Here is a 23,924-nt window from a genome sequence, read left to right as displayed (position 1 = left end):
ACCTCCCTGTTTGTCCTCCATCTGGAGAGGACACTGAGGTCCAGCAGGCTGACAGCCTGAGGTCACGTGAATGGCTAACCGTGGTCAGGCCGCACCCTGTGGCACTAGATCCTGAATCCTGCGCTCCTTTCATCATTCCATGTTGCCCCCCCATGGGCTGGACTAACTAAGAAGGGACCCGCCCTGAGCCATCTCTCACAGCCTCTGACACAGTCCTTACAGGACTACTAATGAATGGGCGGTGTCACAGTGAAGCCTCTGAGCTGGAACTTAAGAACCTCAGCGGAGGGAGGAAGCGCACAGGGCAAACACACAGTCCTGATGCCCTCTGTGACCACGCCCTCTCCATTCACTTCACAGTCCCTGCGGCACCGGGGCGGGGGCACATGCATCCTCTTCCCTTCTGCCCTACTGTTCCATTCCACCCATTCTACTCCCAGAGGAAACAAACTCATAGAGTCCAAGTAACGTCCCGAAGCCTAACCGCCTGCACCTGCTGCCTCGCGGGGGCGGAGATGCCAATTTGGCCAGCAGCCAGAGAGAACATCTGCTTCAGTAGAGGGGAATGTGGATGCCCCATCGGGCAGGTATGGAGGCATCTGTTCCAGGTGGTGGTGCCTCCCTCTGAGCAATCCTCGGGTCCGGGTCTGATGAGAGCCACCCTTGACATGGCCACCATGCTGGTTAGGGCAGCAGGAGCTGTGCCGGGAGTGCTGTCAGCAAAGCTGCTTGGAAACTGATTCTGCCTCTTCTAGGGTGTGGACAAATGAGGCCCCGGGGCCATCTCTGGTCACAGCAGGAAGAGTCTGGGAGGGAAGACCCACTGCCCAGAGGCCTTTGCTGTCCCACCCTGGGGCTTGGCTGATGGAATCTCTCATCAAGAGGAGGTGACAGCTCACTGTCTTTTCATTTCCACTTTCTGAGGAGTGAGGACATGGTTTCCTCCTGGACATCTGGAGGGCCAGGCACTGGGACATGCATGGTGAGTCCTGCCAGCCATGTGTGGCGGAGCGGGTACTGGTGTTCCAATGGTGGCACAGCCGCTTGGCCCTCAGCAAAGTTCTTGGTAACTCGGGCCTGTTTCCTGAGTATAAAGCACAGATGCTGACGGCATGTCACAGGACTGTCCGGGGGAAGTCTACTGAAATGGCGCCTGCCCAGACATGCTGGCTTCTCTGCTTCCGTGGCCCAGAGCCCTCTTCCTTCCTCTGCTGCTCTCAGCCTGGATGCCACTGTCTTCACAATCTTGTCCTGGCCCACCAGGTCTAGGAGAAAGCCTGAGTGTGCAGTCACTTCCTAAAAAGCAGCGCGCCAGGCAACGGGCCAGAAAAAAGCACAGGGTTTATTGGGAGAATGGGGTGAGGGGCTGTTGCTGTAGATCTCCACCAGGACCTGGAGAAAACAAAACAAAGGAAAAATAACAGTGACACAGAGACAGAGTGAACCCCAGTCACAAAATTCTAAAAGTCCCCTAACTTTTAAATGTGCTTGAAAAGAAAACTGGGTGGCACTGGGAAAAAAGAAAATCTAGTAGCTGAATTTTAACAAAATCAGCACAAGGACAGATCTCCCTGTGATTGCTGAATGGAATTAAAATGTGGGACCCAAATTGGGAATCACAGCACATGGTTTGGTTTGAGTTGGATTTATAGACTTTTGTGAGGTGTATGTGTCAGCAATGAGAATGATTGAATATTAAAATAGACTGCGCCTAGACCTTCTCCATTACAGCCAGTGTGAAAGCAACACGGAAATCACCTTTATCACAGGCATTACACTGAAAATTTAACTTGAAATGTGTTTATGAAATATAGACATTTTCATTTACATTTAGAAGTAAACATTTTTTTAAAAATCTAAAACTTTTTCTTTTTTATTTATAATGCATGCATCTTCAGTAGAACATACATAGAATTAATGAATATACAAATTCTAAGTAGATTGTTCTGTATTCTCAGTTTATTCTACCAAAAAAGATTCACATACACACACACACACAAAGACAACACTGTCCCAGACCATAAACCATCACTGAGCACACCCTTGGCCATTAGAGGGGCGCTGTGTGGTCAGACAGAAGGGATACCCTGAAGCATCCCGGGTTCTCACCCCCAGTGACCCAACTGCAAAAGCATGGGCACACCTGTGTGATGACCACCAGTGCTGGGGGTCGCTGGTGTGCTTTTGGGGAACCATGTCTGTGTGTATTTAGAGGAGAAACTTACATTGATAGTGCCTCAAATTCTGAACTCAAGCATTTGCAAATGTATAATTTTTGCCTTCTTATTCTCAATACCTTTTAAAAAATATTTCATCTTTAAAGACAAACAAGATGTAGATACACACTTTGATGTGTTAATAATCCTCTGAGGAACTTGGATTGGGTCCTGAGGGGTGGCGCTCTCTGTGTTGTCCTGGGGCTCTAGGTGTGGAAGGTGTCTACGCCTGCACTAATGGATCCTGCTGGTGGTTATCATGGTCCGCACTCTGTGGAGGCCAGAGACAGGGTCACCCACTGCTCTGTAGGGCAGGGGAGCAGTGCTAACAAGGCTTAGATCCTGAGGACTGCTGTGCACCATGTCTACCTTACCTCCACTCATCTGAGCTCTGTGTTAACCAACTCTGCTGGTTATGGTGTGAGTCAGCCTCTGAGTGCCCGTGTGCCTGCCTGTCCTGGCTGCTCCAGGACCTGCAAGCACAGCTCACTACACCTTCATGGTGACGGTGTGTGTGTGTGTGTGTGTGTGTGTGTGTGTATGTATCTGTGCGTGTGAGTTTGTATCTGTGCGTGTGTGTGTGAGTTTGTGTGTGTGTGTGCATGTGCACGTGTGTGTGTGTGTGTGTGTGTGTATGAGTGAGCAAACGGCTGGGACAGCTGGGCTTTCTGGGCAGGCCCTGAACCGTATTCCTGCCACCACGCCAGCTCTGTGGTGGAGCACAAAGAAGGGATTCGGCTGAGACACTTGCTGGAACTCTGAAGAGGAAGCTCATGTCCCAGAAATGCCATTTCACAGCAGGGTGACTATGGGTACATTCCTAAACCTTTATAAGTTTCATTTTTCTCATACATAAAATGGGGAAGAGAGGTCCCTGAAAGGAAACTATGTGAGGACCACGGCACACACACCGCTTGGTGCCCTTGGCAAACAGGGAGCCTTCACTCTGAGGTAGCTGCGACTGGACACTGAATCAGCACAGAGGACAGTGGGCTCCCGTTCTGCTCTCCTCGCGTGTATGATTCCCATCAGGTGTCAGGAGAGCTCTCACCTATGATTTTCAGGCTGGCCCATCCCAGAGCTCCGACACTCACAAGGGTGGGGCCCAGCGGCATGCTGTGCACGTGGATCCTTCCTGCTGAAGTGCCTCCTATGGCAGAGACCCTGGGTCAGTGTTTGTGGGCAGGCTGTCTGAGGGCTGATGACTTCAATGTAGTGCTCTCATGATCACGGAAGAGATGTTTCAGATCATACCTTATAAAATTTCTCACCATCGATGACTTCAAGCCAAAAGGAAAAAAAAAAAAAAAAACCCAGCAATTTTACAGGGTTTAACTCAGCAATTTATAGTACCCATTATTATTTATTTATTTTTTGAAATAGCACACTGTGTGAGATTTGTTAAAAGTCTTCTAGGGGCAAAAAACACAAACTTTCCCTGGTCCAAGCTTGCACTTTTATGTAAGAAAAGAAAACTCTGTCTACAGAAGCTAAGCGATGCTCAGGTCCATGGAGTGACAAGGACAGACAGGTCAGATTCTGGGTTCGGGTACTTGACATTGCACTTTCTGCCTTAAAATTCAGGGCTTTCTAAGCTGGAAACAATAACTCACCTGGAGTGTTTATGCTCGCTGCTCACTCTGTGGCCAAGGAACCTGGGGAGACAAGAAGCAAGGACAATGACCCAGGGACTGAGGCTGGAGCTAGCTGCGGGAAGAGGCTCAGTGGGGGAGGAGGTCTGAGTGGTGAGTCCAGGTGTGACACCGAGAAAGGGACATCCCAGGAGAGAGAGGTGCAGCATGAATAATGGCAGGGGGGTGGGGGGAGGGATAGGGCAGGAGTTCAGAAGGAGGCTGGATCACAGGCTCCCTGCCTTGGTATGACGTCATCGTCTTCATAGGGGATCTGTTAACAGAGGAGCAAACAGTGACATTGACGGGCAAAGTGACTTGCCCAAACTTGTCAGCTAGGCAAGGTGAACCTGAAAGCAAGATGTTTAACTGTCTAACCTCCAAATCCAGTGGTATTCCTGCCATTTTCTTTTGTTTTGGGAATTTTAATTGCTGAGATATTTGAGTTGAATTTGGTACGCATACTCAAATTAATTAAGCAATTAAGTAAACATATTTAATTTTATTTCTGCCTGGAAGAGGTAATTGCCAGGATGGCTGTTTGTGGGGAGCCCCAAAACAAAAGAAAACAAACAAACAAAAAAAATTCTTCGGTTCTGTCTTTTACCGAAATGCTGATTTTCCCCTCACGGTGGCTCTGAATCAGTCTCAGGCCTTCCTTCATGATAACTGTTTAATGATGTGATATTCAGGGCAAAGAGTTCTACCAACTCATTTTCTCTCTGTCATCTCCCAGCCCACTGAGGAGGCAGAGGGAGGGAGGGAGTTGGGAGAGGTGGCCACTGGGGGGCACTGTTGCTCCATGGAGCGCCGCCCTGGCCTCCCGCCTGAGCAGGCCCAGCTGAGCTCAAAGGTAAGATTTCCAAGGTGTGCCCCTCCACGAGTTTCTTAATGAATTTCCCTCCTGTGTGCAATCTTCTTTTGCACCCACCCCTGCCCGTGTCGGTTTCTGACTGTGGATTCTGGGTTCAGCACCGGGTTGGGCGTGAGTGGAGCTGCCCTGCCCAGCTCAACAGCCCTGAGGAGCCTTGACTCAGGGAGCCGCATGGGCGGCAGTCCTGACATCACTTAGAAGATTAAAAATAAATTGAAGCACATGTCACTTCAAAGGGGGCACCAAAAGGACATCTGCATGATTTGGTGCATTAGAGAGAAGGTTGCTGGCTCTGGATTGGAACTGTAGGGAAGGAGCTAGGATTTTAACGCTTGTAAGCTGCTCATATTTCTGAAGGAATGAATATTTTTTATTATTTAAATAAAGATGCGCTTCCCTCCCCCATCTCTGCACTTTAATCCTGCTCAGCTTTGATTTGGGTGATTTGGTCGTCCAGGGAGCTTGCAACTCACGCTGGCGGCGCTCTGCAGAATGAGGGGGCTGGGCAGGCTGGGGTAGGGCCTCCATTCTCTGGCCCAGGGTGGAGGGGTCTGCAGAGCCAGCAGCCCAGCCGAGACCAGGCTGGCTTTATCGGCCAGTACCATCTGTGCAGCAGAGGCCAGCTACCCACGGCAGGGCCTCCATCTGCAGATGCACCTAAGACTCATCCATTTCTGACTGGTCTTTTGTTTCCAAGACCCTCCCCTCAGCCCTGCCCCTCCCCAGAGCCTTAGTCACACACACTCACATCCTCCCATCAGTCACTTCCTGGCTAATGGGGACTGAGACCCGATCATTCTCGTTTTTCATGCCTTGTCAGGAGGCCTGAGCACAGGGAGAGCGAGGGCAGCTCCGGAGGAGGGGAGCGTGGGCAGATGTCCTCATGAAAAATTTACAAGGAATAATCAGAGGCCGCGTCCCCCCCCCCCTCCGGTCTGAGCCCCCCTAGGCTTGCCGCCTAGGCCATCAGGAGAACACGGAAGAGCCCTGGTTCTGCAGGCAATCTGGCTCTGCTTGGCTAATGCGAGGCATTTGATGCACTTGGCCATCCTCCTGAGACTGGGTTGCAAATGCAGTTCAGGCGAAATTGATGAAGTATCAGTTAATCTGAGGCTGACAGTTTAGAGAGGTCACAGCTGCGAGGGGCTGCCGGGGTCTCACAGAGGCAGGACCAAGAAGAGTTAAAGAGAGAGCGCGCCCAGTGGAAAGGAAGCATTTATCTTCTTCTGACGGGCATTTCTCAAACATTTCTGTATGGCCAGCGTCTCTGACCCTCGCCCCCATGTCAGCAGTTTGAATCAAGAGACTCACTGCTTTCTGACTCCAGTTTGTGTGCAATTACACCTCCTCTCCAGAAAACCCCAGCCCTCGGCAGGAAGGGGACAGCTGAGGCTCCTGATTGAAGCACGCAGTTAGGTCTCCTAATGCAAATCTCCTGGTTTTAATTGGCTCTGGGCGTCGTCTGCTCATTCCTACTCATCCTACGCTGGCTTCCTGCTACAGGAAGGTTGGCCTAGGTGAGCGGTGTCTGCAGATGGTGGCTGGGTGCTACTCAAGAGGAATTTACAAGGAGTGGTAGGGCCCCTCTGGAAGGCCATAAGAAGGGATGCAAATTTGTGTTTATCCGAGACATGTTTCTGGATGAGTCTCAGGCCTCCAGGTCCCCTGCCCTCTACTATCTGGGGATAACTGTGGTTGGCCCTATCATCCAGGTGCCTGCTCCATACTGAAGTGGCCTTAAGGCTAGATTCACAAAGAGCTGGGCTTTATGGAGTAGAGTGTGAAGCAGCAGGACTTTGGAGATGGTCAGCCCTGGGTTTGGGTCCTGGCTTCCCTAGCCTCTGTCAGAGGTCTTCATCATTACCACCATCTGCCTTTGGGAAATCAGGGCAAGAGGTGATGAGGGACCTCCTGAGATGAGGGGCAGAGCTGGTGTTCTCACCCCATCACTCATGCTATCTCCCCTTTCCTTAATAAGGAGAGTGGATTGAGCTGGGAAGGTGCTCAGTGGCAGAGCACTCCGGCACCGGGGAGGGGTGTCTTCATTAGAGTTATCATTACCATGCTGCCTCCATGTAAAAGGAAGGGACATTGGGGTCTGGCCATGGGTGGCAAGATCCATCCCTTGCTCTTGGGAGCCTGGGCCTTGCCCCATTCCTGGGGTAGAGTGTGGTTTAGTGCAAAATCTATTGATTTCCAAATCAGAAAAAGTTGTGGTGTGGTGATTACAGTCAGACTGAAACGCCCACTATTTTCAGCAGGAAAAACATCTAACAGAGCATCAAGGACTGTTCTTCAGAATCACCCGGGGATGCACAGTAACAGAAAGGTCCTTCTAGAAAGGGACCTCTTCCTCGGGAGCCTGTGAGCAGAGGTGCTATGCGGACGGTCCTGCAGTGAGGTGCCCAGGCAGTCCCCCTGTGCCTACCCGCCTCCTCCCTGTGGCTGGCATGGGCCCGAGCATGTGGCTCCCAGCCCTCAAGCCCACAGCCCAAGGGAGAGGTCCAGGGAGGTGCCCAGAGCCTGCAGGAAGCACTCTGACTCTTAGGGACCCTTAGGGACATGTGTGCACACAACCCCCTCCACCCCCCTCACCACAGGCACTGCCCCCACCACACCCTCCCTGCCACACCACACACAGGGGCACACCTGCCCACTCCAACTACACCACACACACACACACACACACACAGCACATATGTACACTTAAACACACTCCACTCCTTTTATAATAGTTCCTTTTTTATAAATAAAATACTAGTCACACACTACCAACTTATTATGCGTTGCAGAATAACTCAGGTCATTCTCAGCCTGGGTGATTTTGCCCCTGAGGGTACTTGGAAGCGTGTGAGAACTTTTGGTTGATGCATCTGGGAGGTGCTGCTGGCATCTAGGGGCAGAGACGGCATGCCATTCAACACCTAGGAAACAGGGATGTCCGCGTGGCACACATACACCTGCCCTGTCAGTCGTGCAGAGCTTCAGAAAACCCACGGAACCTCACACCAAGGAGGAAAATAGAGCATGGGTTGGGCAGCAGGAGTGGGGCGTGCGGGGGACAACACCCGAGGCGCTGCCTCCCGTCTGGCGCATCGGCCTGGCTGGGCGACGCGGAGGCAGAGCCCGGGTCCTTGAACCGCACCCTCCCCAGGATGGCTGGGAAAGCTGTGACTCTTTTGGCCTCAATTCCCTGGTTTATAAAATAGGTGTTTGGACTAGATCGATCAGTCTCAGGAGCCACAGATGTCTTGGGGCAGATGAAGAAGACAAAAGAGCGGAGAAATGTTCACGAAGAATCGTGAGCAGCAGCAGCTGCAGGTGGGGCTGCTGGGCTGGCAGAGGAGGAGCCAGCTTCCTCCTCTCTGCCCTGGACAACGCCTGGCTGGAGATGTCCTCTGGCCACACACCTCCAAGCCCCACCCCTGTGTCATGAATCCTGCTCCTTTAAGCTCCAGACTTCATTGCAAGAAAGAAAGCGCCTGCGAGTGACGGTCAAGCAAGTTTCTGAAGTTCCTGTCAGAAGACATGGCCTCAGCACCTTGTGTACTTCTCGTCACAAGCCACCAGGGCAGCTTCCAGGAGAGTGGCCTGGCCGATAACGTAAGGCCAACCTGGGTGTCAGAAGCAGCGTTGGTCCTGCTGGGCACGTGGGGCTCCAACAGCTTCCTGTGTGAGTCCAGCCTGAGAGTGGACGCCAGCCCCAGGGTTTCAGGACACCTTGTGTGACTTGCAGGTGCAAGGAGAGAAGGGCATGTGGGCTCTTGTCACAGGAAGCCTGGCCCTTGGGAGACTACTGGCTGCCCTGTCACTCATGGAGGTGCCTTGAGGAGGAAGGTCCAGGGAATGTCCCCAGGCCATGCTGCCTTCCTTCAGCTGGATGGGATTTGGGGACAGCTGAGTCTCCCTATCAGGATGGCACACTCTGCCCATCTGCTGTGGTGTGGAGACACAGTAGGAGCAAGGTTATGGCATTTTTTTTTAATTAGTAAAAATAGGTTTCTAATTTTACTGAGGAACCTGAAGTTTTGTTTGTAAGAATCCTTTCAAGGAAGGGGAAACAATGAGCAGTGCCCCAGCTGGCCACTGGTGACTTCCACTCAGTGGTGGAACTAGATGTGTGTGGTGCCAAGGATGCTCAGTCTGCCCCTCTGGAAGCGAAGTCAGCCCCACGGGAAAATCTCAGAAGTGGACACCCCCCACCATGCCCCGGGGCTGCCTTCAATACAAAACCCCTCCCTGAGCCATAGCACATGTGAGACTTTGTTGTGTTTCCTTTTGCCTCATGTTAACATGCACACCATCAAAAGCTCAAAGGGATACAGTTAGAGAAGTGAGGGGGAATGTTACAGAGCTGGGGTCTTCCAAGAAACTGAGGCAGCTCAAAGACCCCCCCTCTTCCAACCCCAATTCTTGGGATCAAGTCAGAGAGGTTTCAGACATGTCGCTCAGAGTAACAGGAATGAGTTTATTGAAGGGCTGGGAAAAGGGAAAGGGGACACTCTCAAGGATCAGAGGTGGTCCTCTCAGAGAGGAGAGGGACATGTGCCTCTCCTACACTCCAGTTTTAGAGGGGATCCCAGAGAAGTTTCCAGAGAGTCCCACCAAGGTCCACCTCTTGACTTTTGCCTGACAGCAGGGTGACATCAGACTTTCAAGTCCTCACTGCCATGGCAACTCTAGGTCACCTTGGCCTGTGCTGACCTGTTCTAATTGGATTCTTAACCATACAGATTTTATAGTTAGGAGGAACTCTCCTTATTTTCCAGAGTTTCAAGATCTGGTCACAAAAGCCTCCTGGGTTCCTCCCACCAACATTATCTGGGGCCTGCATTTCTCCTTCAGCTAATAGGTAATTTGCTGAGGAATGTGACATATTCTGTCCACTGAGGCCAGGCAGGACTGCAGGTAAATGGCTTCTTGGAGAAGAAAGCATGTGGGAGTCAGCACAGTGGCCCATTTGCACAATTATTCTATATCCGTGTCCCCACCATTCCCGTCTGTCTGTTCCCTAACAGGAACCCCAGTTCTTTAGGATCCTGCAACTTCCCTTTTTGGAACCCAGCTGCCATTTTGGATTTCCCTAAATCAAAGCAGTAATCAGTTAGCATTGCATAAGGTTAAAAATAGCTAAGATGTCCTTATCTTGCATGTAACTTGAGCCCGAGAGAGGCTAGTGGGTCACCTGGGAGCACCGCCTGGCAGCTGGTCAGGCAAGAATCCAGGTCTCCATTCCCAAATGAACGGCGTCTTCATCCCAGGATCTCCATCCTCCTCCTAATGCAATGTTTGCAGGATCTAAAAAACATTGGGTTACACCTGAAGGGACGTCTCGTGAAGTATGTCCAAAGGAATTCCGTGGACAGTGGAGGTCACAGCTTAATTTCAACTTAGCTCCATCTTCCACTGATACACTTTATAGATTTTCTAATTTATGACATATCTTAAAGAAGGAGGTTTCACAATGACTCCACAGACATGTGTTCTCTCAGCCTGCTCAGTCTTAACAGATGTGTGAACCCAGCTCACAATAGGCTTTGGGAATGGGTCACAGGAAGTCCAGGGCTGAACAGGTGACATCTGAAAGGGTCAGGAAAGGGCTCCTCACTGGGCAGGTTTCTTAGCCTGAAGGCGTTTAACCCAGCAGTTCTGCTCTAACTGTCTAGGGCCCTGCAGGGCGTTTGGGCCCTTCTGATGGGAGAGTTGGTGCTTGTTGGGCAGTCAGACAACACTCATGGCACTGATCCAAATATAAGCCCACAGCCAAAGTCATCACCCACAGCAATCTGAGCAGGAAGTAAGTGAGGACACTGGAACACTGGGTGGGGAAAGGCGACCTGTCCCGAAAGTGCCATGCCGCTGGTTTCCTGGATCCGGCTACCTGAGTCCTGGCCTGCACCTTTGGATGCAGAAACCAGAGGCCGGGCTCTGGAGGCATCTTTAAGGCAATGATTTCCTTTGAAAGAAGACAAATAGCTTCAAAATACAGTTTGCATGTGAATCAACTTGAAAAGTACACAAGCCCCCATTACCAAGTTGTATTGGAGCAGACCCATTTCAGAGTAAATTTTAACATGTGTTCAGCAGTGATAAGAACCGTGTCTATTCTCTGACTCCCCTATGTACATAAATTACAGAGTAGTCAGGTATTGACATGGAGATCAGGCGCAGAGCAAACCAGTCTCACTGTGGACTCATTTCCATGTCAATGCCGGGCCGGGGCTCTGTGAGGGCTTCACTCCCATGAGCTCCCTGAGCAAACAGGGACAGGGAGACCTGCTGGTGGGTCCAGAAGCGCTTTCTGTCACTGGTGTGCTTAGGCACATATGCTTTAAGGGAGGGTCATAGGAGAGCTGAGCTTCCTGGAGCCGTCCTCACTTTACAGAGCATCTGAGGCAGTGGACTGTGCTGGTGTGTGCCATTTGGATTAGCAGTGTGACCCAAGCAGCACAAAGGTCCTGAGGCCTCCCGCGGGCATCTTAAATTGTACTCACCAGTTCCAGAGGAAAGCAGTCTCGGCCGCCTTGGTTCTTCTAGGCCCAGTCTTCCAAGGCCCTACTGCACCTGCCTACCCAACCCGCAGCGAAGCAAGGCCCCACAGCAGGTGGACACAGTGCCCTGGGGCCGTGCCCCTGGAGGAGCACCCTCACAGCTGGGATACATGATGCTCATGAAACTTTCTTGTTGGGGACACTGCACAAGATCTCCTTGGCGGTCAGGTGCTCCCGGGCTGTGTGAGGTGGAGTCTGGTCTCTCCCACTGCCCAGCAGGCCCTGCCTCTCTTCCTGGGCACCTGTTCCACCCAGGATGGTCTGGACTGGCCACTCCCTGCTTTCTGCCTTTTTAACCAGGGTGGTTAATGCAGGGACCAACATGGGTTGTGGGTTGGGAGCAGTCTGCCAATTGCAGCATCAGGGAGAAGCATCTGAGAGCAAGACCCTTTCTCCTCTGTCCCTGAGGTGACGTGGGGAGATCCAGGACTTCTCTGCAGTCTGTCATGCCTCGCCCTCCCCTGCCATTCAGAGGAAGACCACGATACTCAAAGAAAGTTCCAGTAGCCCACCGAAGGCACTGAGAGGCACTTATGGTCCAGAGTCTGCCAAGCGACTCTATGAAATCGTGCTGACCTAAATTTCTCCCTTACTGTGTATGAGTGTACTCCCCTTTGCTTCAGCTAGTCTAGATTGCGTCAGATACTCACTCCTGCCAGAATTCAGAATAATATGCTATCTTAGAATATCACTTGTCTTTGTGTATATCTTGTCTATGATACTAATTATAGATGAACCTAAAGTTCATTCTGGAAATTTCTAGAAACCTTCAAAAGTGATCAACAGCAAGTTGGCCCTAAGCGATTTCTCTCCATTTTTTTCTTTTTAAGAGAATCAGAATATTGCCTTCAGATATCATCTGGATTCACCTAATACGTTCTTCTTCTTCTTTTTAAACTTGGGATCCCTAAAGATAGCAAAGAAATAACCAGCATTATGAAAACCAAACACAGTCTAGTAGATCTTTAACTAAGGAATTGTATAAATGCATACAGTAAAAGCTACTGTGGGTTGGGAGTGCTGCTCTGTTGTATCAAGGTGTCCTTTAACGCTGAGTCCCTCTCTGGCCCGGTTCCTGCCCCCACCCACAAGTGGAAATCCAAACATGGAGGTGGAGGGTGCTACCATGTTGGAACCAAATTCCAGAATGGAAACAGAATAAGCTGCACTGGACAATATGGAAGATCTCATTTTTTTTTTTTTTTTTTAAATTTGCTAGAGCAGCGTTTCTTAGCAAAAACATTGAGTGTCCACTGCTAACATCAGCACTGCTGTACAAGGTTTAGAATCAAGTATTTTCACCTTGGATGATGCAAACCATATGCTTTTGAAAAGTGCGTCTCCATTGCATTTCTGCTTCAACAGAACATTTCCCTCTTAGGTCTGCATTTGTTTCATTTGCGGTTATTCATGTTCAGGACACTTGCAAGGTTATGTGTTTTGTCAAACTGACCAGAGGGGCCTGAATACCTGTGCATGTAAAATTGGCTTGTGGCATTTTTTCAAGTCACAATGGGAAGGTGAGGAACCTCTGTAGCAGGAGTCGTAAAGGGCAATGCTCAGCAGGAGTCGGGGAATTAAAGACGTGTTCTTCTGGGTGCGGTGTTGCACATCTGTATTCCCAGATCCTTGGGAGGCTGGGAAGGATGGCCAGCCCCAGTAATGGGGAGACCCCTTCTCAGAGCAAAAACAGCAAGTGTGATGGTTCCTGTGGCCTCCTCTTGCTTCCTCCTTTCCCTTAAGTGTTGTTTGTGGGAATTTAAATTCTCCTTCTTTCACCGTCTTCTCGGTTCAGCTGCGTGGTGATCATCGCATCCTTCGTAGTCTAGAGACGTGGTCTTTCTTTGTCCCATCTGCCCCACGCTCATGTCCAATGTGACTGTGGGCCTGAAATGGTGATCTCGTCCCACCCAGTGTCAGGGTGTCTAGGAAAGCCGACGCTGGCTGTGTTTGTGGGTGGCTGCTGAGATTCGGAGCTCAGAACTCTCAGGTGGTCTACCCACAGGACTTCAGGGACTAACCCTCCTAAGTGGGGATCCAGGTGCTGAGTCCCTTCCACAGCCATCCCAGCCGGAAATGTGGGGAAGGTCCTGGACCTGGGGGGATGTGAGGAGGGACCCTGAAGGGAGAAGATTCTTGGAAGCTATGTATGTTTTGGACACAGATGCCCCTTTGAGAAAGACTTTGGGCTTCACACTACCTGTCCCCAAACCTGGTTTTAGAATGTGCAGGAGATGAAGGGGTCAGTGTGTGAATGAACAAGGGGAGAGAGGCCCAGGCCTACAGCCAGACGATGTCTAAGAGTCGACACAGCTAGGAGCATGTGTGTCCCCCATGTCCACAAGGCTAAACACCTCACACACACCCCAACATCCCATGTCTACAACTCTACATCACCATGCACAAATGCCCACAACCTGCATCATTGCCGCACAAGCATGCTCCAACACCCACGCTCACAACCCTACAATACCACCACACATGCATGCCCAACACCCCACACCTCCTGGACCCGTGCGCTCCGCCTCCCCACACAGCACACCCTACATCAACAACACACACACAGTTGTCATCTCATCACTAAGGGGAGAAGTTGTGTTTTCATACAGTATTGATTTTGTGTTGCTGGTGGGGCTCTCAGATGGGGGACCCTCAGCACCACACAGGTCTGTTGACAGACTGGAGGAGGCTTAAAGAAGAACTCTCGATGGACCACTGAAGAGACTGATTTGTCAGCCAAATCAAACATGCAGACCTGCTGGGCTTGGCTGGAAGCCTGCAGAGCGTGGGCAGGAGCTGATGGGGAGAGTGTGGAGCGTGAACAGCCAGGACAGAGCATGCCTGGACATGGACAGGGAGCTGATGGCCGAGGCTGGGCCTGCGGGAGCATCAGAGGGTAGGAGCCCTCCTGCCATCTCCTGGGGTCCTGCTGCTGTTGGGAAAAGCCACTGAGGGCAAACAGGGAGGCTGAGCTTGCTGCTTCCGGCTTTCCCCAGTTTCTAAATGAGACCCATATTCTGAGCGTCTTTGACACAGGAAGGAACATTCTGAAAAAATGTCATCCCTCTTTTATATTCATTCTAATTCCTTATTAATCTTATGGCTCAAAATTTATGGATCTCAGCTTCTGCAGAGAAGGTCACAAGTTCAGATTAAATAAGGTTGTTTGGAGGAGGAACGTGAATGTGTGGTTTCTTCCCCTTCTAGCTGGTGGGACCCCACATTCCTGGCTCTGGGCCCCTCTTGGTCCTCACCCCACCTTTTCTTCAGTAGTTGTGTGTCCTTCTAACTCTGCTCTCCTCCTCATGCACATTTGAGGAGCTTTGGGGACAGTGGCTCTCCCAGCCACCTGGATGCCCTCCTGATTCAAGGCCAGCTAATTAGCATCCTTTATTCCCTCGGTAGCCTCATTGCCACCAGGTAGCACAGCGTGTTCTGGAGTCCTGGGGACTGGGGTGAGGCACCTCTGGGGTCATGATTCTGCTGACGCAGGCAGCAAGGGAATCTGTGCACATGGCGAGGAGGGGAGGAGAAGTGGGGCCTGTCGAGAACTTTCTGGATCTTGATTTGAGGGCCCTGAATCTCCAGGGACCCAGATCTTATTTAAACCCCAACGACTTCATGGTAAGGTATGTGCTAAGGGTCTGGGGTAGGTTCTACTATTCACCTCACTCACATGTACATAAGGTAAAACACAATCAAACAAGCAAACCACTGAAGACAAACTGTGGAGCAGTTGGTGTCATTCAGGGGATTGGGGGAAAGAAGGGGTGTTCAGAAGGAGTGCTTCTTTGTCATGAACCTGCAGGAGGGGCAAGTTCATGGTTGAGAATGCACTGAGCTGCCACCACCTGGAAGGGGCAGGGGACAGATCATTGAACTTCTTTAGAATGGAGAGCCTTGTGGCACCCGGGGCCTTGGGTGAAGGAACAGGTGTTTTCTGTGAAGAATCCCATGGACCCAAGGAAGCACTGCAGGGGAGAAGCCAGGAAAGCAAGACCTGATGTCACTCTCCTGTCCCATTTGTCGAATCCAGACAGGAGCAGGGCTGGTTGACCTGGGAAGGGGTGGGTGGACCCCCGAGTATAGACAGGGAGCATTTGGCAAATACATTTTAGAGATGAAGAGGGAAAGCAGAGACAGAAGTCGGGTCGGTCACTGAGTCTGATGATTGGCCCCAGGTTGCCTGATTCTAGAGCTCGGTTCACTCTTGCTGTAATTTGGATCTGAAAAGTCCCTAAAGCACTGTGTATTGAAGGCTTGGCCTCTAGCCTTGATACCACGGGGAGGGGGCAGAACCTTCAGGAGGGGACCTGGTGGCGGTGAGTGAGGTCACTGGGATGTGTCCTGGAAGGGGATACTGGGACTCTGGCCCCTTCCGCTCTCTGTTTTCTGGCTGCCTCAGATGAAAGCCACCTCCATGGGCTCCCACCAGGGCACACTGTGCTGCCACAGTCCCAAAGCAACAGGGCCAAGGGACCGAGCAGTGAAGCAGAGACCCAGGGACAGCTTCCCTCCTGTGGGGGACCACCTCAGTGACGGACAGCTGACTCTCGTCTCCTACGTGTCTGAGACACGAAGCGTGTCCTCCTTTGGCCGGCTGCCCTTACAGTAGATAAAAGGAGGCCAAGCAGAGGCAGGAGCGCTGTCCCCTGAGGCAAAAAGGAAGATCTGAGGAAGGATTGTGAGGGGCAGAAGAGTGAGTGTTGAGGGAAGGTCCTCTGAGCAGAATGGCTGCATGTGAAGTCTGACAGCCATCAGTGGGCAAAGGGCGGGTGAGCTGCTCACTTTCCCCAATATGGGGAGGGGAGAGAGGCCAGAGGGCCAAGAGGATGGAGAGGAAACTGTGGAATGGTTTTGTGTGGAGGTGGACAGGCCTGGCACTGAGGATGCACCCAGTCAGTGCTCACGCCAAGGAGAGGACGCTGGGCAAGGGCTGGTGGTGGCCTGTACTGATGGGCCCAGAGCATGGACTCCTTTTCCTAAGAGGACCTGGCACTGGCCACGACTGAGACCTTGGATGGCCAACCCTGCCAGCAGCTGGTAGAAACTTGGGAACTGCTCAGGATGGTTTGGGATTCTAGTATTGTGACATTTCTTTTGACGAGATTAAAAGCTCCCCCACCAACCTGCTCTGACCATAACAAGGCTATCAGATTTTATCCCAATCACGAATTACGCGTGAGTTCTGATTTGAGAACTCGCAATAACTCACCGTCATGTCCTGATGAACTGTGGGATGTCCTGCTGTGATCTGTCTGGGTGAAAGTCACTTCTGGCTCCTTGAACTGGACGTCTATCTCAGTAAGATCAAAATGTGACTTCTAAAAAACCCTGCACTTCTCTGCGTGTGGTTGACAGGTCAACACTGTGGCATTACGAATCTGAAAGGCAGCGTTGAAACAGGTGGGGTGCTTTCCCCTCCCTGCTGGTCCTGGGAGTGCATGGTCCCTCGTGGAAGGGAAAGGTCACCTTCCCATCACAGCGGTGACCTGCCTCCGGTTTGATTTTTTTTTCTTGAGGCATTCGTTCACAGGGAAGGTGTTTCTGAGAAGCTGTGCTTGGGGTGGAAGTTGTGGGGGGGTCCACGTGGCCTACCTCCACACCGTTCCTCATGCGCCCCCTCCCTTGTATAATAAGCAACCGAGGAGGCCTTTTCCTGGTGAATCAATAGAACAAAGCCAAAAAGAGAAAAGAAGTACCAAGGAGTCTTTGTTCAGCTGCCATCAGTAGATGACTTTTCTTACATGAAGGGAACATTCCTGGAAAAAGATTTCATTAATTTCCGACAGCAAATGTATGTATTTTTTAAAAGGAAAAAATATAGCATTACCCATCCAAGCCAACAAGACTACTGCACAGGGTGATTTATAAGAGCATAAATCTAGTTATTCCAATGAGCATGGAAAGTGTAATCTAAGGCGATATTACTCTTACGTTATAAAAGGGCGCATACGCCAGCTCGCCTGGGGACTGCCTGAGACCAAGATGCATGGCACTGGTTTCTTTTTGGTAAGAAACGAATTCCATATATCTCAAGATTTCCAAACAAAAAATGCAAAGCTGGCTCATATTTCAGGACGAAAGCCCTCTGCTGACTAAAGATACTTCTGTTTTTATTGCGATTGTGGTTCTTGCTCTTTTTATTTTTGTAAACTTTTTCCATCATGAGCTGATGCATGGATGTATTTATAGTTGGGTTTCATTTAACTGTGCTCATTTGTACTGATCTGTGACAGATTTATATGATCCTAGATTCCTGCTGTCACTGCTGCATTATTTATGTTTCTATAAATTAAAGCCATTATTATCAAAGATGGCCCCTGACAATAGGATGCGGTAGTTGGAAATAGCATTTAATATTTTCCTAGCCCTGATGAATCCTCTATGGATTGCATCCTGATGCCGACTAAGAAATCATTGTCTTTGCTGGAAAAGAGTAGGTCTGAAGTAATCATAATAATAAGTCACTAATGAAAGACAAAAATTCCAGGACTATTTGTAGACACTGGTTTTTAATCTTCCTAATGATAGGCCTGACGATAAATAGATGAGGGAGATAATACATGGCTGATAACACCAACAGACCAGCTCCTCTCCCTCCCACTGCATGTGATTAGCCTCTAGGACAGATTCACATCATGCGTTTTAAATCTTCCTTTTATCTCTGTATTGGAGTATGATGACTCTGCTAAGCGATTTTTAAGCAAGGGCTTTGTGACAGATGGGGTACCGGAGAGCCTTTATCTCCCCAGCACCCAATGAAACAATCAAACTTAATTGGTGGCTTCAGCATAAAACAGTTTATTTGTGACGCTAGAATACTGCAAATTAATAATCAGATTTTGACGATGCATATAGAGAAGACAGAGAGAAAATGGTTGTCCCAGACTGCTTTTAAAAATTGCTCCATAGGACCAATCAGACTGTGAAAGGTAGCTAGACCAGGCTGGAATGCTGCCCTCCTGCATCCTGGCTGCGTGATCCCGGTCAAGTCAGGGCAGCTCAGCGAGCTTCCACTTCTACCTCAGAAATGGAAGGGGCCCCCCACTCACTAAATCAAGTCATGGAGATTAGACCAAGGTTGCCAGAGCACCTGATCTGCCAGGCGTCCCCCAGCACGTAACAGCACAGCGCTCGCTCGGGTGTCGACGACGTGAAAGTTAGACGGTTTGGCAGCGACGCTGGGCGACGAGCCTGCAGGAGACGTGGGGTGTGTGCAGTCTACCACCGGCACGTCGCGTCCCCAGACGGGACTGTCTCCCGGATCCGTACCGGTTCTCTTCCTATTCTGGTTGCGTGGTGAGAGCCACGGTTCCTAAGCAGTCAGCCACACTCTCTGGTATAAATGTCAGAAATATTTCAACTTTGTAAAGAGGGACAAAACCTCATTTTCTGTCTTTAGTGTTTCTCAAAGGACCTTTCTCCTGCTGTAAAGAGTTTGTCACACCTTAGTGGTTCAGCTTGCTCTGAGCTGAAAAAGCGATGGTGGTCATGGTTCAGGGGCTCGTGGCTAGGAGACAGCTGGGGGAAGGGGAATACCTAGAGCTTCGGGGTCAGGCACGGCCACAGCCCAAACCTGGTTCTGGGTCTTACGGTCTTCTGCATCTTGGCTTTTCCAAACCCTGGCTTCCTTGTCTGCGGAATGGGAGCAGTGGTGGTTGCTACTGCCACCCGCCGTCGGGAGGAATGGAGACCCTCTGGGAGTCCCACTCTCCTGGGTCTTCCCTCTGCCCCCCATGACACCCCACCTGGAGAGAGATGGTTCTCGGAGTCACGTGAGACCAAAAAAAGGAAACTGAGCACACTGTGACAGAAGCTGCCAAGAGGGCAGGGGGACTCAGTGCTCAAGCACGTGGCCCACGTGTGTCTGCCCTTGCCCTGGCCCAGACGTAGTCTCAGACGCTGTCGTCTCAGCTACCCTGTGCCCAGGGTGAGAAAGAGAACAGAAACAAAAAGGGCTTCACTCTCATGAGGGAATTAGGTAGGAGAGGAACTGGGATTTGTTTTGAAATATTCTAGAAATCGAGACTCACCCACGGAGAAGGAAACTCAGGTTTTTTGAAATAATAACAGAAGGCAGGAGAGATGGCCAGGTGGGCCTGAGGTGCTCGGTCCTCCACGGCTTCTGTTCTGATAAGCTGCAGGAAATTGCCTGTGCTTCACCGCCTGGAGCAGCAGAGATGGCCATTCCTTCAGTTAAAACGCGTGTAAAATGCGATGATATCTTGGGAAGTATTCTCCTGGATGATTGCTCTGTCATTTTTAAGTATGAAGTTTATTTTTATCTTACATCCTTTGCAATCTAAGACTTCCCTTCTTCTTGTGTCGTAGGTCAAGATCTGCTAGAGTTTAACCCTCTGGAGGATAAATTAGTATGTAGACTACAAGGTTGGCAGAGAAATAGGTAAAGGTGTTGTAGGACTTGCACTTCCGGGAAAATGTTAGAGAGGTGGATACATCAGAAGCTGGAAGGTGTGCCACATGGGCATTTGCTTAATCGTGCTATTCTGCCGTCTACACTTGGTCATTGTATAGTGCTTCTGCATGAGAATTTACTCACAAAAATTGATACAGAATTTGCATTATAAGAATATTCAGGGACCAGGCGTCATGGCACACACCTGTAATCCAGTGGTTAGGGAGGCTGAGGCAGGAGTATTAAAAGTTCAAAGCCAGCCTCAGCAACTTAGTGAGATCCTGTCTCAAAAAAAATAAATAAATAAAAATAAAAAAGAGCTATTGATGTGGCTCAGTGATTAAGTGTCTCTGCATTCAGTCTCCCAGTAACAAACAAAACAGCAAAACAAAACAATATTCAGAGCCTTATGGATTCTTGTGGGCTCAGTAGAAATGCAAGAACAGGTAGCTAGTGAGAACTTGGGGGCAAAGCTGTTTTGTACCTATTTGATTAAAAATATGAATATCTTACAAAAAGTGTGCAGGGTAGCGCCCATCAAGTCACTGAGTAGGAAAACTGAGCTGGCTCGGGCACACGCTGTCACTATGATCTCAGCAAAGCTCATCACACTCCTCATTGCACATCCTCTGTGCCTTGCTGCTCTAAGAGGGCTACCCCCACCCTCCCCAAGCACCCACTCTCCACAGGAAGCTTGGGGTTTCTTCCTGGGACTATCTGCAGAAAGCACAGAGGCAATCCTTCTCTCTGTCCTGCTCTGCCTCCACGTGTCCCTGTCTGGTTCGGGGCCCAGAGTATGCAGCTCCTGCCCAGACTGGACCTTGGAACTTTGTTCCTGTCAGTGCTTAATCTTTCTGGGTTTGAGCGTGGCTTGGCTGTCAGCCCAGTGGTGTGGCTGTCATAAAACACACTGGGTTGGGCAATTTATGGAGAGGATAAACATATTTTCTCACAGTTCTGGAGGCTGAGAAGTCTAAGGTCAAGGGGCTGCAGGTTCGGTGCCTGGTGGGAGCTGCGCCCTGCTCCCAGGGTGGCTCCTTGAGCACTGTGTCTCCACAGGGGGTAGGCAGAAGGGCGGCCAGCAAGGGCAGTCAAGGCTGTGTTCCCAGGAAAGAGCCCTCATGGCCAGTTCATTCTGTGAAGAACCCCCCCCCCACACACACACACACCTGATACACCTTAGTATTAGATTTCAACATGAATTTTGGATTCAGTTCTGGATTTTTTAATATCTTGTGCTTCCTCAGAGACCCTAATCTCCTAGCCCCTGACCTGGGCCTCCCCTAGTATCCAAGGAAAGGGATGGACCCTGGAAAGAGGACTATTTTGGAGGACTGAAAGTCAAATAAAGTTTGATAGTATTGCAAATCTGTCCCAGTTTCCCATCTCTGTCCTTATGTTTTGTTCCCAGGACTCTGTTCAACTGTTTTCCAAGTCTCCAGTGGGTTGAGATAAGAGCCTGAAGAAATGTATGACTTTAAGTCTTACATTATGCATATTATACAGTTATGCATATAGTAATATCAATAATGAATCTCTATATTTTTTAAGTACATTATTTTTGCTTAAGTTCAAAACCACATAATAGTCCATTCTTGTCAAAGTGAAGTCAAATAAAATAAAAAGAAATTTCTCCTAAGGAGATATAGGTCATGTAAGTTCCTGAGAAACTGAGAACAGCCTTGGAGAACCCCATCTCATCTAGGGAGCCCTGTGCAGAGGAGCGTGCCCCATAAAGAGCCCCTCATCACCCCTGTGGGGAACGCGTGCTGTGAACGTACATGTTGTGTGGGCCTGGGGTCGTGGCTCGTGGTAGAGCACTTGCCTGGCATGTGGGAGGCCCTGGGTTCCATCTCCAGCTCCCCCACAGTCCATGTCTGTGTGAACCAACCCTCTATCCTGGGGCTCCATTTCATAGTTTCAGTGGGATTTCAAAGCCACCTCTGTCCTTGAACTTTACTACTAATGTGAAACTTTGGACTTGCAGACAAGGGCTCCTAGCCCGCCAATGTCACTGGGTGAATTGCCATCACAGTAGGTACAGGACTCAGGTGTTGTCCTGGACTGTTGGATGCCCCAACCTCAAGGCGCGAGCTCTGCAGCAGAACATGGCTCTGGGAACAAGAATCATCCATCAACAGTTGTGCGCTGTCTCTCTACTCTAGCTGGGAATTTTAGGTGGTGAAATCACTTGAAAGCCCTGGTTTCCATGTTTTATAAATGAAGACAATCATAACAACCCCATGATAGGCTGTAAAAACAGACAGGAACGTTCTGAGCCTTGAGGTAGGATTTACGGGTCCTTTTGCTGGTTTCCACCCCCCTGAAGCTACAAGGAAACTGAGGCTGAAAGGCCAGGTAAGGAGGCCAGGTGCCTCCATTCCCTGAGCCCCAGCCCCGCAGCCAGCTTGAGGCTCTTCCTTTTACAGAATTCACTTATTTCCTGAGGAGCTGGCATTGCTCACTTCATTACGGAGAGCCGAGAAAGGACTCCGGCTCACAAACACTCTTTAACATGTGTTTTTTCTCCTTATCTTATTGACTCAACATGCAGATATCTCTGCCAGAAATGTCCAATTGCACCTTTGTCTAAAGAAGATTTTATATTGATCTTAATCTAATTAGCTGGTCTGAACTATGGTTCGTGTCACAATTCCTGTCTTGATCTAATTAGCTACTGTCGCCCAAGCAGCATGCATCTGAAATCATAATTTCCCCCGCGGCAGCCTTTCCCGTCGGGGACTGCGTGCTCCAGGCAGACAGTTCTGAACCCTGCAGACCTCTGCGATCTTGGCTCTGAATTCTTCTAGAAATGCCACTGGATTGGGAGCCAGGCATATCCAGAGCTCTGACCTTGGCTCAGTCTGGTCTCCTGTGTGTCCACAGGCAAGTAAGTCACCTCATCTCTGTCAACTTCATTGTCCTTTTCTTGCCTGAGGAGTAAAGGACAGAGCAAGCCGGGGAGCTACAGAGATAGGGTTCTGCTTAGTGCCTGGCACCGGGGCCTCCAAGCTTCTGATTTCCTGCTCTCTTTGTACATTTTCCCAGGGGTGCCTGAGAAGACAGATTCTGTCCTCTCTGGGTCATTTCTCACTAGGACAGAGATTTTCTCCCCCTGCTCTGCTCCCTCCCAGAGCTCCCTCCCTCTGACCCTTCATACCTCTTTCCTATCTCACTCCCTTCCTCCCTCCAACTCTAGAAATGTCAGAAATGCCCCTCTCCCTTCCCTTCCTCCCCTCCCTCTTCTGCCTTTTATTTCCTTCGTCTTTGATTTGGACTTGACCACATTCCCTCCAGTGTACTCACCAAATACTCTCAGTGAAGCCTTAACAGCACCGGGCTGTGGCCACCCTTGAGGAGGGTGGAGGCGGGTGTGGGTAGCTGAGCAGTGACAGTAAGGCCCTGTCCTTTAAAGGCTGAATTTGAGTAAAGGTAGAAAGCGCAAAAGTGCAGATGTGGATGAGCAGGTGGGGCTGAGCAGGGCGAGGGTCTTCCGCACCTGCCTGTGGGGCAGGACACCATCAAGAGCACAGTAGGCCTTTGAAATGATTGACCCATTTGGACACAAGAGGATGTGCTTGCACACAGTTGTGGAAACAAGTTCAACAGACTTCCAAAATCTTCAGAGCCAGGAGTGTCCTCAAGCCAAACCCAAAGCCCAGGTCGTCCAGCTGGTGGGGGTCTGCCCTCAGGACATTGTCTGCTCCTCCACACTGTGGGTGGGGCTCCTGTGCACTCTGAGGAATCTTGTCACTGCAAAGTGAGGAGTGGGTGACATTCTGGTGTGAGGCGGGGCTTGCTGGACCCAGGTACCTCTGTGCATTGGAAATGCCATATACACTCTTGGGTTGGAGATGTTGTCCCCAGGAGGCAGCAGATTTCTAAACACATCAGAAACTAGCAGGAGGTCAGGCCAAGGTGGTGGAAAGAGCACACACAGCCAGGCTCCCTTCAAAACTCTGAAATGACAAAAATGTGATATTTGAAGAGAATGCATTAGCACGGGGACATAAGGAGGAACTGTCGTTGATTGTGGATTGCCTGGAGTCTGCAGCACTCCAGGAACCAGCAAACAGAGGGGACTGGATTCAGACAGGCAGGGGGCAGAAGACCAGTGTCCGGGATGATAGCACCTGCTCGCTGCGTGCCTTCTGTCACAGCGTCACCTCCACCAGTCAGGCTTCTACTTCACCACAAGCCCCGGTGCAGGCTGTGTCTGTTCTGCACTTGTGG

This window comes from Marmota flaviventris, chromosome 14, assembly GCF_047511675.1.
Source record: "Marmota flaviventris isolate mMarFla1 chromosome 14, mMarFla1.hap1, whole genome shotgun sequence".
Classification (NCBI taxonomy): Eukaryota; Metazoa; Chordata; class Mammalia; order Rodentia; family Sciuridae; genus Marmota; species Marmota flaviventris.
Note: the sequence above shows the minus strand (reverse complement) of the source record.